Source organism: Gossypium hirsutum, chromosome A01, assembly GCF_007990345.1.
Source record: "Gossypium hirsutum isolate 1008001.06 chromosome A01, Gossypium_hirsutum_v2.1, whole genome shotgun sequence".
Lineage (NCBI taxonomy): Eukaryota > Viridiplantae > Streptophyta > Magnoliopsida > Malvales > Malvaceae > Gossypium > Gossypium hirsutum.
The window spans coordinates 7,112,972-7,118,971 of NC_053424.1; positions in this window are offsets into that span (position 1 = coordinate 7,112,972).

Here is a 6,000-nt window from a genome sequence, read left to right on the forward strand (position 1 = left end):
CTTACGACTTTATAAAATTTTATAATTATTTTATATTTTATATTTTAATAATTTTTTACGATTTTTAAAAAAATTATAATTTTTTACTATTTTAAAAAAATTATAATTTTATATTTTTTACAATTTTTACAATTTTTCTTATTTTTTAATATTTAAATTTTTTTATTAAAATTTAATAATATTTATAACTTTTATTGATTTTATTTTATTTTTATAATTTTTAATAAAAGAAGGGGTTTAATTTTTTTTGAAAAAGTTTGAGGGTATTTTTGATGCATTTTAAAAGTACTAAATTAAGTGCAAAAAAAGGAGGGGCTTAATTATTTTTTTTGAAAAAGTTTGTGCTTTTTTGATGCATTTTAAAAGTTTAAGTACCCAAATTAGTACAAAAAAAGGCTTAATTACTTTTTTTGAAAAAGTTTGAGGGCTTCTTACACCCTTAAGCCTATAAATAATAATTGAAAACAACATAAAATTTTAATAAAAAAGATAAAATAGTATAGAATATACAAAATAAAAACATGATATGATACCATGAATGCAATAAAATTTATGTAACATTAATTATTAGCATGCTAAAATTCATAAAAAAATATAACACCTTAAATATAATTATAATGTAAAATATAATACAAACATTAAACGAAACATCTTAATCACTTGGTTTTTTCAATTGTTGATGTTTATTAAAAAAAGTTATTACTTATATTATTAGAATTAAGCTACCCGAATTCTTATTTAAATAAAATACGATAGAAAATAAAATAAAAGTAAAATCCATATAGAACTAGACTTCTTTTATTTTATTTTAGAATCAGGATTTTTAAACCTTATTAAACTCCATCTATTTTATATTGGTTAGGATAAGGTGTTTCAATCCTACTAGAATATGGCTTTACAAGCCTATAAATAGACATAGTCTATTCCTCTTGTATTGATTCAAATTTTCGACATAGTGAATTTTCTTCTCCTCTGCCCGTGATTTTTTCCCGAAAGGGTTTCCACGTAAAATTTGTGTGTTTATTTTATTTTATTTTAATTTTCACAAATTGGTATCAGAGCTTCTGGGTTGTTTATCTCGATCACGGTAATGGTGTCTTTAAAGTATGAAATTCTGCTGTTGGATCGCCAGATTTGCGTTGTGGCATATTAAGATGCAAGCAGTTCTTGCGCAGATGGATCTGGAGGATGCCCTGTTAGGGATAAATAAGATGCCTTCGACATTAACAGATGAAGAGAAAAAGCGTAAGGATCGAAAGGCGTTAACACAATTACATATGCATTTGTCCAACGAAATTTTGCAGGATATGATGAAAAAGAAGACCACCGCTGCATTATGGAAGAGGCTAGAACAATTATGTATGTCGAAAACTCTAACAAGCAAGTTGCATATGAAGCAACGTCTTTATGCTCATCGTTTGGAGAAAGGTGCGTCTGTACACGAACACTTAACAGTGTTTAAAGAAATTCTCTCAAACTTGGAGGCCATGGAGGTTCAGTATGATAAGGAAGATCTAGGGTTGATTCTACTTTATTCGTTGCCCCCGTCTTATTCAACCTTTAGAGATACGATTTTATATAGCCACGAGACTCTCGCAGTTGATGAGGTTTATGATTCTTTGACCTCGTATGATAAAATAAAGCATCTTGTGGTTAAACCCGACTCTAAAGGAGAGGGTCTCATTGTTCGTGGGAGACAAGATCGGAATGCTAATAATGATCGTAGAAGGACACAGGAACGGAATCCTCACGGTAAATCTAAGGGTAGATCAAAGTCTTCAAATAGAGGTAAAACTTGTAACTTCTACAAGAAGAAAGGGCACATTAAATCTGAGTGCTACAAGTTACAAAATAAGATTAAAAGGGAGGTTGCAAATCAAAAGGGAAAACAACCAGAAAATTCTGGTGAAGCTGATGTTGTAGAAGACTACAGCGATAGTGAACTTCTAGTCGCTTCTGTCAATGATTCTAAGTAAGCGAGGAGTGGATACTTGATTCAGGCTGTACCTTCCACATGAGTCCCAATTGGAATTGGTTTACAACTTACGAAGCAGTGTTTGAAGGTATTGTCTTGATGGGAAATAATGCTTCGTGTAAAATCGCAAGTGTTGGAACAATTAAAGATAAGATGTTTGATGGAGTTGTCAGAACACTTAGTGACGTACGACATGTTCCAGAATTGAAAAGAAATTTAATTTTGTTGAGTACTCTTAATTCAAAAGGGTACAGATACACGGCTGAAAGTGGAGTTTTAAAGATTTCCAAAGGTTTCCTTGTTGTGATGAAAGGGCAGAGAAAGATTGCCAAGTTATACGTTTTACAAGGTTCTGTTATACGTTTTGCAGGGTTCTACTGTTACTGGTGATGCAGCTGTCGCTTCCTCTTCCTTGTCAGATGATGATATTACTAAACTTTGGCATATGCGCCTAGGGAATATGAGTGAGAATGGCATGGAGCAAAAGAGGACTTATTGATGGGTAAGGAATTTGCAAACTGAATTTTTGTGAGCACTGTGTTTTTCGGAAGCAAAAGAGAGTTCGATTCACCAGAGGAATCCATAACACGAAGGGAATGTTGGAGTATATTTATTTTGATCTGTGGGGGCCATGCAGAGTGCCTTCGAGGGGTGGAGCTAATTATATGCTAACCTTTATTGATGATTTTTCCAGAAAAGTTTGGGCGTTCTTTCTAAAGCAGAAAAGCGATGTGTTTTCCGCATTTAAGTCTTGAAAAATTATGATTGAAAAATAGACGGATAAATAAATAAAATACCTCCGCACAGACAATGGCTTAAAGTTCTGTTCTGATAAGTTTAATAGATTGTGCAAGTCAGAAGAGATCATGAGACACTTGACAGTTCGCCATACTCCACAACAAAATGGTGTTGTAGAACGAATGAATAGAATGATCATAGAGAAGGTTCGATGTATGTTGTCAAATGCCAACTTACCAAAGTCATTTTGGGCAGAAGCAGCCTCTACTGCATGTTTTTTTATCAACCGATCTCCATCCGTTGCCATTGAAAAAAAGACTCCACAAGAGGTATGGTCTGGTAATCCTGCTAATTATTCTGATTTAAAGATTTTTGAGTGTCCTGCGTATGCTCATGTTGATAATGGAAAATTAGAACCGAGATCCATTAAATGAATTTTTCTTGGTTATAAAGCTGGTGTAAAATGGTATAAGTTATGGTGTCCTGAAAATAGAGAAGTTGTGATTAGCAGAGATGTTGTTTTTGATGAAACTGCAATGCTACCTAACTAATCTCTTAAAAACTCTTCCAATAAAGAAAATCAAAAGCAGGTGGAGCATCAGATTAATACAGAGTCAACTTTTCAAGCCAGTATAAAAATTGAGAATAGAATTGCTTCTTCACCATAATACTCTATCGCCAAAAACAGAACTAGAAGAGAAATTAAACCTCCTAAGAAATATACCGAAGCTGATTTAGTTGCTTATGCTTTAAATGTGGCTGAAGATATAGATGCAAACCAAGAGCCATCTAATTATTCTGAGGCGGTTAGCTGTGAAGACTCAGAAAAATGGATGTTTGCTATGCAAGAGGAGATGGAATCACTTCACAAAAACAAAACATGGGATCTTGTGAAACTTCCTAAAGGTAAGAAGACTGTTCGTTGTAAATGAGTGTTTAAAAAGAAAGAAGGAACTCTAGGTGTAACACTCCTAAACCCGGCCCAGACGTTATGGCCGGATCCGACATGCCACATCGAAGCGTTCAAAACATTTTATATTGTTGATCCAGAAAAACTTACTTAGTGTTTTAAAAGATAATTTCAGTATAGGTTAAAGTGAATGGAAGCTGTGCACCAGGTAGGAAATCAGAAAAGAGGTGGTGAGTCCATCGGACTGCTTAAGTACCAAGCTCCCTTCGGATCCAATCCTAGACATGCATACCGCCATTGCCACATCTTAACGTCATGGATATTTCTAGGAAACCGATTTGATTAAGTCATTTTTAGGAAAAGTGATTAATTTTGGAAAATACTTTCCTTGCGGAAGCTTTGCTTGTTGTCGTGTTATTTTGAAATCAATTGTTGTTTTTTTTTTTAAAACGCGCCCTAAAGCTATCCAATTTCAACAGTTAAAATAAGTAATACCTATCTTAGTAATACATATTAAAACCATCAAAAATAATTAAGCGGCCTTATTACATTTAAAACCCAAAACTTCAAACGTAAATAAAAGGATGTCCAGTTCACCAGAAGAAAATCAAACTTTCAGAATGGGTGGCCACTCCGAATTCCCTCACAGCTCCAAACCCACTATGGTTGGGGATTACCTGCGTGGATGAAAATAAAAGGGGTGAGTTTGGGAAAAACTCAGTATGTAAATTAACCCAACCATAGCCTATATGAGCTCAAACCACAGAAATAGAATAAGTTGGCCTTAGCCCAGAACAGAATTCAGAATAAAGCCCATAGGCCCATAATAGAACAGAACAGATATTACATGTTTATGCAGAAACCCAACCCAGATTCATCCATAACACCCCCGTACCAGCCTTACACCATGTGGGGAGACTACTCGACCCACCCAACCGCTACACACCACAGAAATCGCAGCGAGGCTGCCAGATATTGTGACGAAGTCACCAGATACAGATATTGTGGCAGAGCCACCAGAACAGATATATGTGGCAGAGCCACCAGATCAGATAATTGTGGCATAGCCACCAGGACAGATATATGTGGCAGAGCCACCAGATCAAATAATTGTGGCATAGCCACCAGGACGCTTTCTCCATAGTATAACCTAAGTCCCCATGCAACAGATATATAATCATGGCATACATCATACAGAATCAGATCGTCATGCTTTTCAGTCAAAAGTAACCCTAGGGGTATAATGGTAATTTTGCATCCATAGGGGTATTCAAGTAATTTAACTATTCTTAAGGTTTTCATACATAACATAGCCATTTACGTACAATCAGAAACACTTACCGTGTTTTCTTACCAATTTGGGCCCGCTGGCCCATTATCCCGTTTTTGGCCCATTAAGCCCAAAAATATCGAAATGCACAAAATCGCGCACTCTACAGTCTTATCACTTTAATTTACCATATACATCAAACTATTAATCTCATGAGCATTCACACACACGCAAGATCTCAAAATACCGACTTTTCGGCATTTCGGCTTGTGCCGATCTAGTCTATAAGAGGGTGTTAGTTACACACTTGTTTGCGACGATATGCTGACGAGATCCTCACATGAACTGCCTACAATTGGATTACTAACACGTTAATCTAACTATTCAAATACAAACTACGTATTAACCTCTTACAATATTCGGCCAACCACACCTACAGGTCATAGTAAGCTTATAAGAAATCAATAAGCAACTCACTAACAAATTTTTGTCAATGTTTACCACATAATCATAATTTTACTGCAAGCTATCTTTCTGAGCAACAGTCACTAAATCATTTATAACTGGAGCTACGAAACTCCAAATCAAGTGCAGTTAATTTTCCCTGAAAATAGACTCATATATCTTCTATCCATTAAAATTTCAGAATTTTTGGTTTAGCCAATCAATACCAGATTTTTCTCAAAATTTCCCATGTTTCACTGTTTGACTAATCTGACCACTCTTCATTACAAATTAAATTTCTCATTGTACATAATTCAAAATATGTTCTTGTTTATTTCATTTGAAACTAGAAGCTTTAATTACATAATTTATTCAGCTTTTAATTCATCTTCCACAATTTATGGTGATTTTCCAAAGTCACATTACTGCTGCTGTCCCAAGCAGATTTATTACCAAATCGCTCTTTCATACATACCTTGCATGCATGTTATTTAAACATGTATATCACCAATCAATCATCACATATCTATGATTTTACTTAAGTATAATCTCTATTTCATCATTTTAAAGCACAACATGTTAGCCGATTTTTCCCTTTAGCATCTAAGGCACATGCATGCTCATTTGTTTGGCTCAACTTCACCTATCTTCCATTTTTCATCA